This window comes from Erpetoichthys calabaricus, chromosome 16 (assembly GCF_900747795.2).
Source record: "Erpetoichthys calabaricus chromosome 16, fErpCal1.3, whole genome shotgun sequence".
In the NCBI taxonomy this organism is placed as follows: domain Eukaryota; kingdom Metazoa; phylum Chordata; class Cladistia; order Polypteriformes; family Polypteridae; genus Erpetoichthys; species Erpetoichthys calabaricus.
Genome location: NC_041409.2, coordinates 48,204,704 through 48,219,160, shown reverse-complemented (window position 1 = coordinate 48,219,160; position 14,457 = coordinate 48,204,704).

Here is a 14,457-nt window from a genome sequence, read left to right as displayed (position 1 = left end):
TTCTGCATAAAACGTCCCTTGAATTTCATCACCTGCATAATCTTTTAGTTTATAGACAGGTTTGATCCGTTTTAAACAGTCCACGATAATAAATATTTCATCTGTAAACGACTGCTCATAGCCTTTTTCGAATACACCTTTTAATTTTGAAACTCGGACATGATCCCCTATTTTCAAAGTGCACGGAGTAGATTTTCTTTGCCCGGCCCTACCATAGACTGTTTTCCAAACACTCGGAGCATTTTCTGGAGTCACATCTACAGGTCTTGTTTTAATCGTGGTGTGAAATCTGTGGTTATAACTCTGCAGAAAGTCTGACAGGACATCTATATACCGAAAAGTTTTGGCATATGTAAAATATTTCCACATTTTGGACTTTAAGGTTCTATTGAACTGTTCTACTATGCTGGCCTTTACATCACTGTTCGTGACAAAATGTACAATATTGTTCTGTTTTAGTAGTTTTTGTACCAATGTGTTATGAAATTCTTTGCCTTGGTCTGTCTGTAGCTTCTTAGGAACTCGACCCTGTCTAAAGATCAAACTAAAACCCTGAGAAACTTCTTTCCCTGTCTCGGCCTTTAATGGCACAGCCCAGGCATATTTTGACAGCACATCGATACACGTGAGGATAAATTTATATCCATCATTGAATTTTGAGTAAAAGACATCACTACCAAATTGGCTTGCCACTGGTCATCAACTGTTGAAACAATTGTTCTGTTTCTCTTGAACCTCAGCCGTGCTGGTTTGTACACACTGTAAGTGTATTGTCCACTCATCCATTCCAACACGTTTTTTCGCTTAACATTTTCCGACGACTTCATACATTTCTCAAGAAGCTGTTAATACCACCAAAACTGCAAGAGCTCTTTGGGTGTGTAATAGATTCTCTCTAAAGTTTTCTTGTACATCCACTCTGAAAGCTATTGTTTTAAAACACCTTGGTATCATCTACTATATGCCTTGCTTTATAAAGGGCATGGTTTTACAAGGTGGACAAAGTAACTGGATGCCCTGGGTGTGTTTGGGATGCACTGCCAGGCTCTTTGGGTGTGTAATAGATTCTCTCTAAAGCCTTCTTGTACATCCTCTCTCTGGTCTGTCACTCACGCTCTCTGTACTCTCTGTACACACCCCGGCGCAGTACGCAGATAAGAGCAGGATGCCTGCTCCGTCCCCATTGCTGACTTACCTTTTGACGCGTTACAGGGGCCCGAAGCGCTAGTTCGGATCACAAAGATGAACAGACCCAGTTTTTAGGATCAAGGCTAAGAGCAGCCGATCATTTTTCTTATGCACGACTGACAAAAGGGCCGATGCCGTTCAAACAGCGCACCCAACAACAGGCAGAGACCAGAGCGCAGGGGAAACGACCCATTAATCAGGTGGCATATGGCAAGGCTAAGAGCAGCTGACCATTTTCCTTACGCACGACTGACAAAAGGGCCAATGACGGTCAAACAGCGCACCCGACAAAAGACAGAGATCAGAGCGCGGGGAAACACCCAAATTAACACAGGTGGTATACGGTGGGTACAGGAGATGCCAGGGGGCGGGACATACACCTGTCAAAAATTTACGATGTATAAAAGTGACGCTCCTTTACTACTCCTATCCTTCCTTCTCCACATAACCAATCGTCACATGATAAACCTTGTGAAATTAAAACTAGTTATAAACTTAGACCACGGAGTGTTCAGAACTTTAAAAAAAAAATCTTCGTTATACATGTTTAATTATGCCGTCCATTCAGGGTTGCACCCATCCCAGAAAGCATTGTGTGCAAGGCAGGAGGAAATCCTGAACGTGACGCCAGCACATCGCAGGGTGAATACGAGCAATACATATACTAGCAGGGTCAATATAGCATAAGAAAACCCCACAGCCTACATGACTTTGAAAGGAAACTGAAGCACACCAAGTAAACCCACCAGAAAAACATGCAAATTCAAAGCAGGGAACACACAGGACCCCATTGCTCCGAGGCAGCAGTGCAACCACCACGTCACCGTGCCCCCACATGATTAATACCTGCTTTAATGCACTTCATCATGAAAATTATATCAAGTATTTATCTTAGCATTCTAAATGTTCAGGGAGCAGGAATATCATGAAATTAATGTATTCTGTGTGGTGCCTGCACCTCCTCTTAGTGCAAGAGGAAGTCAGTGCAAGAAGCGCGTAGCAATTAACATGGCTCCGGGAACACAACACAAAGCATTTAATGTGCTACATAACTTATGACGGGGTTTGAGAAAATCTAGTAAATTAAATATTCATTGTAAGATGAAGCTTTGCTTACGATGTTCTACTTTAATAACAAATTACGAGAATAAAGTCAACATGTCGACTTTAATCTCGACAAACGGCGAGAATAAAGTGGAAATGTCGACTTTATTCTCGTCATAAGCGTCGAGATTAAGGTGGAAATGTCGAAAATAAAGTCAACATGTTGTCACACTATTACACAGTACCCAGGTACATTACACAGTATTGAAAAAAAATACAACTTGGCTTGCAGTATTATCCAGTAGTATAGAAACAGTATTCACACATTTGAACATAACGGTCCACATCCGACCTTTTAAATCCAAAGTATCTCCAGACAACAGACGTGGCTCCTTTTTCCAGGAAAAGTTCTTCTGTGTCATCATGTATAACTTTATAGTCTGCTACAGTTATCAGTTTCGGAATGTTCTCTGTCCATTTTCACCGCGCAATACCTCCAGTAACGCATGTACTCAGTTGTATGCTTGTTTAGTGGTGTAGCAGTGAAAAAGAGCCCCCGTGCAACACCTCTGTGGCATGTGTTTAGCGGTGTAGCAGTGAAAAAGGTCCCCCTTAAACAGTTTCCTACTGCGCCATGTTCCAAACGTTGTTTAGGCAATTTAAACCGGTGTTGCGGTATAAGAAAAATCCATATCATTACAAAAATAAAAAACGGCTTTCGGTATGAACTGGTATACCGCCCAGCACTGCATCAGACCACATAATCTTTTTCCTCATGCTCTCTGAGTCCTTTAAAGTGTGACATGTATATTACTCAAGAGTGGCTACCATCTAGTCTTCCTTCCATAAACTCCTGAATGATATTGAGATGGTCGTCCTCCCAGCGTGTTCTCCCATCTCAGCAGAGGACTTCTGAAGCTGTGTTAGAATGATTACTGGAGCACCTCCCTGGCCAAGGCCCTTCTTGCCCAGTTACTCAGTTTTGCCGTACGTCCAACCCTAGGAAGAGTGCTGGTGGCTCCAAACTCTTCCATCTCACGATTATAAAGGCCACAGTACTCCTGGGAAAACTCAGCACCTTAAAAATGGTTTTATCCCCTTGTTTTGATGTATGCCTCACCATAGTTTGATCACAGAGGTCTACAGAGAATTCTGTGCACTTCATAGCTTGGTTTTTGACCTGACACATAGTGTGAATTGTGGGACCTTATATACACAGGTATATTTGTGCTTTTCTAAACAATGTCCAATTAATTCAATATACCACCAGTAGACTTCAATCAAGTTCTAGATACTGTACATCTGAAAGAGAATTAAAGCAAAAAGGATGCACCTGAACACACTTAGAAGTGAATACTTTTATAAATGAGAGATATCATTTAAAGTGGTTTTTAATACATTTGCATACCTTAATAAAAACATGTTTCCACTTCTCCATTATGGGTTACTGAACATAGACTGTGTAAAAATTCCACATTTACCTGTTTAAAATTTAACCTTCAACACAGTACTGTGTAAAGAAAGTAAAAAAGTCTGAATCCACTCTGTGGAATCTTTAGTACCCCAATAGTCATAACAAACGGCCAGAAAAGGAAAACAAATTTTCCAGCTGGTGGTATGCTGGAAAAAGTAAACTTCTAGGAGTCCCAAAGCCATCAGACTGCTCAGCCCTCCATACCCTAGCATTCTATACTCCATAAATGTGATAAAATTATTTAATCTTGTCATAATGCATTATTCTAGAAGATTCTATGCAGCATGCCCATCAGTAATTGCAGCATCCATATTCTTCACAGAATGAAAGACTCTGAAAAATTACTTTGATAAAATGACAGTGGCAAAGAATGCCACCACAGAAAAATGTAATCTGTTATAGATTAGATTAGATAAATTTAATTAATCCCTTGGGGAAATTCAGAAACTACAAAAATATGAAAAGGCAAAATGAGCAAAGTGGGTTTTTAGAAGTACAGTATTTTGAAATGTTCCAGTTTTGGCTCAGTATGTCTGTATCAGTATGCAGCCACACAGTCTGCTGGTGTTTCATTATCTTTTATTGGTAATCTGGTCACTGTCAGTAGCAGCTATCAGAGGTGAAAAAAAGGAAAATATGTAAAATATACAAGTTGGTGTAACAGGCTGTCAAGGTTAATTTGAAACCGTGAACTAATTTCTAGTTTAAGTTACACAAAATGTTTCTCTGTTTTAAGATAGATGAATTTGCACATTTGCTAATGCTTTCAAAGGGAGATTTTGAAATTTTAGAAATTTATACAAGGCAATCTGTTTGAGATATCTCAACAAAAATTGAACTGCAAATTTCCTTGAAGAATAAGAGTTCCACATACATTTCAGCAAAACTGGTCCACTAGGTGCCAAGTTGTTTAATGCGGACATACGGACGGACTGACAGACATAGGCTATTGCTATAGGTGTTTTATACATTATATGTGCACACAACTAAAAACAGCTATATAAGGTTTATAACATTAACAACTGCATCACGAACTGCAGGACATATGAGAGTAACCACTAGAAAGGATATTGGGAAAGCTAAAAAGCTTTTAGAGAGAAGAGTGATTCTTTTAAGGAAGGGTAAAGTATACAAGAAACTGTAAATTATACAAACAGTGAAATAGTGAATCTTAGTTTACAAATGTGAAGTACTCAATACCGTCCCAACATTATTAATAATTATTCTTTACATTTATGTACTGCTTTCCTCACTACTCAAAGTGCTTCAGTAAGTGTGGAGCCACTTCAACCACCACTAATGTGTAGCATCCACCTGGATGATGCAACGGCAGCCATTTTTGCGCCAGTATGCTTACCACACATTAGCTTTTAGGTGGGGAAGTGGTGACAGAGAGACGGGATTATTATGGGGCCAGAATGACTAGGCTGTGGTGGGCAATTTAGCCTGGACATCAGGATACACCCTACTCTTTATGAAGTATGCCCACGGCTCTTTTGTGACCACAGGAAGTCAGGACCTCAGTTTTACGTTTTATCCAAAGACATGATCTGCAAATTGCAGAGGGAGAAGTACTGCTAAGATTAAATAGGCTGAAATCTAACAGATCACAAGGACAAGATAACATCTATCCCAGAATGTGTAAGGAGGTTAGTGAGTACAAATATGAACCTTTAATGTGTATTTTTCAAAAATATCTGAATAGTGGAAAAATTCTTGAAGACTAGAAGGTAGCAAATATTATCCCACTAAGTAAAAAGGGTGATCAGGGTGATCCAGTTAACTTATCAGGCATTATGGGTAAAATTAATACAACCTGGTATTAAGGAAAAGATAGAGTATCACATGTCAAGAAAATGTTTATTAGCAAGTTGTCAACATGGATTGAGATGTAAGAGACTGTCTTACACCAATATGTTTTAATTCTATGAGGAAGCAACAAAAGCATACGATAATAGAGGTGCATATGGCATTATTTACCTTATTTTTCATATTTCATAAGGTTTTTGAGAAGGTAGTACATGAAGCTTGGAATCAAAAGAAGTGTGAATTCAGGGCAGTACATGGAGGTGGGTGCAAAATTGGCTTATACAACAAGATCAAAAGGTCGTGGTGGGAGATATCAGAAGTGCTGTTCCTCAGAAGTCTGTGCTGGGGCTGCTGCTTTTTTTTTTTATATACCTAAATTATCTGGTGTGGGCCACTAGGGGGACATACCAGTCACCCTACCTGACACAGACAGGCACGGACACAAGTGCGGGTGCCACACACCTTTATTTTTCCACCTGGGAACAGCTCCCCCCCTGTTTCCCACCCTTACAGCACAGTTCTTCCTTCTTTCCAACTCACAGTCCTTTCTCGCCACCACTCCTCTTCCAGCAAGCTTTGTCCTCTTCAGATACTCGTAAGTGCTGCAACACAGGGGTCCAAGCTCCTTCTGGTAGTGGCCACAGGCCCCAGGAGGGTGGAGCTTTCAAGCTCCAAAACTGCGGTCGTACAGCAAGCCAGGGCTGCTGCCCTCTAGTGCCCCAGGGAAGGTAATGCCCAGAACACAGTCTCTGCTCTGGGCATTCCGATACAAGGGTGTCCCGGCCGGGTAAGGGTTCCAGCCATCCGTCACACTGGATAAGAATACTGTACAAACAACATGTTTGTTTAAGTCTGAAGATGATACTAAAGTAGAAGAATAAGCTAAATTGTTACGGAAGGACTTGGGTAACTTAGGGGCTTGAGCAAATTTGTGGCAGATGGAATTTAATATAAGTTAATGTAAAGTACTACATGTAGGAGGTAGAAATGGTAGAAGTGAATACACAGTGTGAGGCTTGAAAGATATAATGTAAGTACTCTTTATAATCAGGTTCTAGGTGTCATAGTGTATTTGTCACAGTTTATATCCAGAGAAGTCCAGAGAGCTTATGTGTTAGCTTTATGACTCCCTAGTGAGGCCTCAGCTGGACTACTGTGTGCAGATTTGGTCTCCATATTACAAAAAAAGGCACAGGCAGTGCTAGAGAGAGTCCAGACTTGTGCCTTCACATGCAGTGATTCCCTCACCTTGTCATGTGTGGTGCTCACATGTCTTCTCAAATTATCCTGCACGTTGTGGCTTTAGAACAGATTGTGAATTAATTGTTAAAGCCAAATAAAAACCCAAAAGGCTATTCATTTGAATGTGAAACTAGAAGTGAGAAAGTCTAAGTAAAGCACTTTATTATACATTATTTAATTGTTTTAATCACTAATTTGAGTCATTGATAATGGCATTAATAAACTAATTCTGTCAACCTTTATGTAGTTTGGGGTTATTTGAACAAAAATGGGGTTCATTTAGGGCTAAGAAATGCTTAAAAATGTTTTCCCTTTAAATCAATTACAATTAGGTGTTTGCATTTTGAAAATTCACTTTACAAAAGGGTTTTCAGAAACAAAAGGGCCGGCTCCTTCCTAAAGCCAGGGAAGGCTGCACGCCGCTATTAGCTATAGCCCCACTGAGTTAAGAAAATCATTAAGATGTTTATTTGCGCTGAACATGACTGCTTTAAGTCAGCATTACATCATTCTATCTCTGTATATATAAAATCCGTCTGTCTGCTTTTCATGACAGAACTACTTAATGGATTTAGATTGGATTTTTTTCTGTAATTTGCTTGAACATTCTGGTTAATTTTGCAACTTCTCTCATTGAGCTTTGTATCAGAGTTCGCTTGCAGTACTGATTTATTAGTGGGAATCCGAGAGACATGCAGCGGGACGTCAGGAGTAGGGAGCCGGGTGGGGCCCTCCTCACTGTCCTGTTTCACTTCTACTTAAAAACCTAAATTTCAGTATTTTCTCACGGGGAAATTTCACTTTTTCTTAAGTCACTTTCCATAAACATCTCACTGCTTCTATACAAGTATGGCTATTGGGTACTTCATACAACATTGCTGTTGAACCACCTCCTACAAAATACCAAATAGTGCACAGTTATAAGCCTTCCTACAAAGCAGTCGAAGACAGATTAAGCAAGCTCCCACAATCCCTCAAGCAGATATGAAAAGACAAATGGTTGATGCATTGTTTTGCAGGCAGGTTGTAATCTCAATTGTTACTCCTGGACTAAGGGTTTGAGCATTAAAGGGTGTCATCTTTCCAATAGCCCAGCCGAGTCTGTGGAATGTGACCCTTCCGTCATTGGAATACACCCTCTTCTACAAGCGATCTTTCAGTCTTAAGGGTCTGTTGTCATATTTCAACAGACATCAAAGAAGAAGTGCATTTACCAAAAAAACATACAACATACACAGTGATCTGATTTTGTCTGATCATTTAACCCTGGTTTTATGGGTCTTTGTAGCCACTGCAAGGACCACAGTGACAAAAATAAACTCTGTCCCCACCTATGTTTCTGCCTTTTAAACCTCCTTATACAAAGATGCAACCACTGGGTTTGGGTGTCCTCCTGCGTGTTCCTTCTACCTCTCAGTGATCCTGCAGTCAAGGTCATTACCTGAACTTGCTAAGAACAGCTTGGGCAACACTTACCATTCAGCTGCTAACATGTGAAACAATTTCCCAGACCCGATTTAAATTTTGTAATTTGAGGCCCACCAAAGCCATTCTCCATGTCTTAAGAATTTTGACGTTTCTTTGGGAATTTGTTATTTCATATCATGTTTTTACTGTATGTCTGTTGTGGATATTTAAGAAGGTTAAGCCTCAAGAAATGTTATCATATTTGTATATGGTATAAATTATTTAGTTTCAAAAAAATATGCATATTTATATGGTCTAATTTTAAATGTGTGTCTTGATGCTCTTCCTAAAGGCTGCCACCCAGGAGGCAATGTGTCCCACAACAAAGGCTCCACTGTAAAACCCAGAGCAAGACTTAAGCCAGTGTTTCCCAACCTCGGTCCTGTGGCCCCCCTGTGACTGCAGGTTTTTGTTCCAACCAGATTCCTAATCAGTGACAACACCTGATAACACTGATCTCATTTAATTAGCTGGTATTATTTTTCTTTTATTCTATATTCAGAAAAGCACAGCAGCATGATTTTTACATTTGTAAGACATTTAGAAATATTTCTGCTTTTGCTATAGATTTAAATGCTTAACTCTCTTTTGATTTTATTATATTTTGCCCTTTCTCTGTGCAGTTTTTCCCCTTTGTTGTATCTTATTAATGACAATTAAAAATGAGCAGAGCAGACATGCTGGCGAACGACACTGTCAAAGGCTGCAAGTACTTTAGCATCAGACCAACTAATTAGTAAATAATGGATTAATTAAACAATTAGAACACCTAGAAAATTAGAATGAAAATCAAGATGAAAATATTGTTAAAAAGAAAAATTACATTATTCCCATATAACTGCTTGGTACATACATACATATATATATTACCAAACTTAGTTTTCTGATTCCTATATTATTCCCACAACACAGAACTTGGAAAATAACACATCACTTAATTAGCCCAGGTGTCCAAATAAAAACAGAAGCTGGTTGAAACAAAACCTGCAGCCACAGGACAGAGGTTGGGAAACAATGGCTTAAGCTCTTCATCCAAGGTTACAGATTAAAACCTTAAACGATGTTACTCTTTGTCATGGTAAGGTCCTAGTTCAGGGGTAGGCAAAGTCATTCCAGGAAGGCCGCAGTGGCTGCAGGTTTTTGTTCCAACCCAGTTGCTTAATAAGAAGTACTTGTTGCTCAAGTAACACTTGTGCTTCACTTTAGTTCTCTCTCGTTAAGATTCTGAACCCTTATTACTTGTTTTAGTCTTAAACAGCTGTTCTCTTGGTTTTTAATGGCTTTTTATTAGCAGTAAGATTCAAATGACAAAAGAAAGCAGCATTTCTCCATTTAGCTTGTTCCCATTTATACCTGTGTGTTTTAACGAAATACTAGATAAATAGATACTTTATTAATCCCAAGGGGAAATTCATAAACTCCAGCAGCACCTTACCGATACAAAAAACTATTAAAATAAAGATTGATAATAATGCAGGTAAAAACAGACAATAACTTTTTATAATGTTAACGTTTACCCCCCCCCGGGTGGAATTGAAGAGTCGCATAGTTTGGGGGAGGAACGATCTTCTCAGTCTGTCAGTGAAGCAGGACAGTGACAGCAGTCTGTCGCTGAAGCTGCTCCTCTGTCTAGAGATGACACTGTTTAGTGGATGCAGTGGATTTTTCATAATTGATAGGAGCCTGCTGAGCGCCCGTCGCTGTGCCACAGATGTCAAACTGTCCAGCTCCATGCCAACAATAGAGCCTGCCTTCCTCACCAGTTTGTCCAGGCGTGAGGCGTCTTTCTTCTTAATGCTGCCTCCCCAGCACACCACCGGGTAGAAGAGGGCACTCACCACAACCATCTGATAGAACATCTGCAGCATCTTATTGCAGATGTTGAAGGACGCCAGCCTTCTAAGGAAGTATAGTCGGCTCTGTCCTTTCTTACACAGAGCATCAGTAGTGGCAGTCCAGTCTAATTTATCATCCAGCTGCACTCCCAGGTATTTATAGGTCTGCACCATCTGCACACAGTCACCTCTGATGATCACGGGGTCCATGAGGGGTCTGGGCCTCCTAAAATCCACCACCAGATCCTTGGTTTTGCTGGTGTTCAGGTGTAGGTGGTTTGAGTCGCACCATTTAACAAAGTCATTGATTAGGTTCCTATACTCATCCTCCTGCCCACTCCTGATGCAGACCACGATAGCAGTGTCATCAGCGAACTTTTGCACGTGGCAGGACTCAGAGTTGTGTTGGAAGTCTGATGTATATAGGCTGAACAGGATCGGAGAAAGTACAGTCCCTTGTGGCGCTCCTGTGTTGCTGACCACAATGTCAGACGTGCAGTTCCCAAGACGCACATACTGAGGTCTGTCTTTAAGATAGTCCACGATCCATGCCACCAGATATGAATCTACTCCCATCTCTGTCAGCTTGTCCCTAAGGAGCAGAGGTTGGATTGTGTTGAAGGCGCTAGAGAAGTCTAGAAACATAATTCTTACAGCACCACTGCCTCTGTCCAAGTGAGAGAGGGATCGATGTAGCATATCATCCTCCGCTCCCACCTTCTCCTGATATGCAAACTGCAGAGGGTCGAGGGCGTGTTGAACCTGTGGCCTCAGGTGGTGAAGCAGTAGCCTCTCCATGGTCTTCATCACGTGATGTCAGAGCAACAGGCCGGAAGTCAGTCAGCTCACCAGGACGTGATACCTTTGGGACTGGGGTGATGCAAGATGTTTTCCAAAGCCTCGGGACTCTCTCCTGTTCCAGACTCAAGTTGAAGATGCGCTGTAGAGGACCCCCCCAGCTCCGATGCACAGACCTTCAGCAGTCATGGCGATACTCCATCTGGACCCGCTGCTTTGCTGGCACGAAGTCTCCTCAGCTCTCTGATCACTTGCGCTGTTGTAATTATGGGTGGGGATGTCTCTCCTATGCTGGTATCAGCAGAAGGATGTGTGGAGGGTGCAGTACTCCGAGGTGAGAGTGAGAGAGGATTAGGGTGGTCAAACCTGTTAAAGAAGTTATTCATTTGGTTTGCTCTCTTCACATCTCTCTCGATGGTGGCACCCCGCTTCGAGCTGCAGCCAGTGATGATCTTCATCCCATCCCACACTTCCTTCATGCTGTTATTCTGCAACTTCTGCTCCAGCTTTTTCCTGTACTGCTCCTTCGCCGCCCTGAGCTGGACTCGGAGTTCCTTCTGCCCGCGCTTGAGCTCATGCTGATCACCGCCTTTAAAAGCCCTTTTCTTCTGGTTCAAAAGGCCCTTGATGTCACTTGTAATCCATGGCTTGTTGTTAGCATAGCAGCGTACAGATCTTACTGGAACTACAATGTCCATACAGAAGTTGATGTAGTCAGTAGTGCAGTCAACAACTTCCTCAATGTTCTCACTATGCTCCTGCAGGATATCCCAGTCTGTAGTTCCAAAACATCCTCTCAGAGCCTTCTCCTACTTAGGAGGAAAGTGAAGAGAAAAAAGTGAAAGATTGAGTATTACTCATCCATTTTAGACTTCAAACCATTTGGATGATATCCTTAGAAAGGAAAAAAAAATCTAGGATATGAGAATGACCTGACATGGCAGAGTTAATGCTCTAACAAGCCATGAAATTAAATAATTGGCAAGGATTGTTTTCTATTTAAGCAACTGGGTTGGAGCAAAAACCTGCAGCCCTTCAGGAATGACTTTGCCCAACCCTGTCCTAGGGTGACCCTATTCATAACTTTACTTGTCCCTTCCTGTCATTTTTTTTTTTTAAACTTAGGTGAATGTCCTGTCTCTGATATTGGAGCTCATATAAAGTAAAGCAATACAACCTTTCACCATCCTTGGCCAATTCTATCCTTCCCATCACAGATGGCTCAAAGAATTTAAAAGAAGTTCCCATCTGATTAGTAGGGTCATAAATGTGCAAGAGCAACAACTGGCTTATCCACCTTCCTTTCATTTTAAAATTAGATATTGTTAGACATTAATAATAAAAAATATTATCAACCCACATGCTAGACATTACTCTCTGCTACAGTCTTTTGCTCTTAGTATCTGATTTTTCTTGTTAATAATGCATAGCATTCCACTTCTTGATTCAGTATCTTGGTTCTAGTGAAAACTCTGTCCTTTTGTTACCAATTTTTGTTTAGATTTCATTTTACAGTTTAGAGCTCTGGTGTTTTTGATAGTAGTGTCCTTGAACAATTAAATATCAACTCTAATTGCATTTTCTTAAAAACACGCACATCTTCCTCTATGATTTAACATACCCCTGTGATTGTTCAGCTCTCCAGCTAACGTGCTTACCATGAAGTATGTGTGATAAAAAAATGTTTAGAAATGAACGAGAGGGGAATTGAAAGGACCATTTAGTTTAAAGCTATTCTGGTCCACAAAACACGTGGATAATGTTCTCACAGAAGGAAACTTTACAGTACAATTCAAATTGCTCTTGGATGAATGCAAGCTTGCGATGGGCTGGCACCCTGTTCTAATAGATGCAGTATGCGGTATAGCATTGTCTTGCTGGAATATGCAAGGCCTTCCCTGAAAAAGATATTGTCTGGATGGGAGCATAAGTTGCTTTAAAACCTGTATATACCCTTCAGCACTGATGGTGCCTTTCCAGATGTACAAGCTGTATACTTTTGAACATAAAGTCTCATCAGCCAACTCACTTGTCCTGTTCCATCTTGTTCATGATTATTACATGCCCCAGTGGAGTTTGGTGTCTATGGCTGTGGACACCAGGGCATCACACCACACTGTTCTGCTGCATGATGCAAAGCATCCTACAGCCCATTGCCTGTATATTCAGTTAGCAAAGTGATCACCAATTGCATTATCTTGGAATATCATCTTTAAAAACTGCTCTGTCCTCCCGGAAACCCAATCATCAGCATACTCACTTTAATTTTGTCTTAACTTTTACAGTATATCTTCTGTCTTATCCACTGGTACAAATGTAGATTGTCGTCAGAATCATTGGATTCAACTAATATTTCAGTTGGTTCTAAAACTAGCTTTACAGCTTCTTGTTTACTTGTGTTTTGGTTGAAGGCTCCACCTCATTCCTATTGAGAAGATTCCATAAAGTGGCAAAGATATATTCATGATTTCTTTGTAGCATAAAGTTGTTTTATCCACTAGATATTAGCAGAGTATGGTCTCAAGCATTACTCGGGCTTAACACAGTACAAAGGATCATAACAGCTTATCCCAAGAGACATTCAGGGTTAACTGTATTTATACAGACTTCTGAGCCCGAGAAAGACTCGGAGTTAACACCAAGGATAATTTTGTCAGTTACCTCTGTATAATAAAATACATTTTCTGGTTGCAAAAGCACAACCTGGTCCGCAAAATAAAATATTCTAAAAACTCTGGGTTAGACCTAAATTAACATTTAATTTCCATGGCTATTTTTCTCTTTAAAAACTCAAAAATATCCACACCATAATCTTTTTTCCAAAACTCTTAATCCAAATAAGGATGTTTTTGGGACTTGGTCCTACCGCGGGAATATCAGGAGTAGGCAGGAACCACCAAATTCACATGAGGTTCACTTTGAGTCAGCTAGGACACACAACTTTGAAAATCCATGAAAACAGAAAATGTTTATTTAATGGACCAACAAATAGCCTTGTTTCAGATATACCCAAATTTACATGTTTGACAACAATAAGAAATATTTATAAATTTTCAATTAATACAAAATGTAAATGTTTACAGTAAGTATGAAGGAGTTTAGGATTTCAAGTTCAAGTCTCCACTTACATGTACAAAGCACAGGGAAACTCTCACCTAAATATCTGACCAGCACCTAACACGTCTCCAACCTGTCAACAGTATGCTTTTATACAGCATTTAGTTTCTTAGAGAAAAGAGAGAGAGAATAAGAGTCTGTATTGTATGCAAGTCATTTTTTAATTTATTTTGAAAATACCCAAATTTTTTAAATATAATTGTTTACAAAGTTAGTAATCCATTTTGAGTGTTTTTCAAAAGGCTTTATAATCCAGTGTACAACTTAAATAGTCTTGTGGAGCCAGATGTTATTCTTAAAATATATGTCTGGGGACAATCTGTTAAAAACTGTAGTGAACAGCGGTGAAATCTAGTGCTGCAGAGGCTTCAGTCCACAGCTTCTTCCTACACCACTTGGCCTCAATTCATTCCTCCATTCTGTGGATTTTAAACCACCGCCAGAGTTTCAGGGAGAAAGCAAAAGATACTGAACTTGACGCTG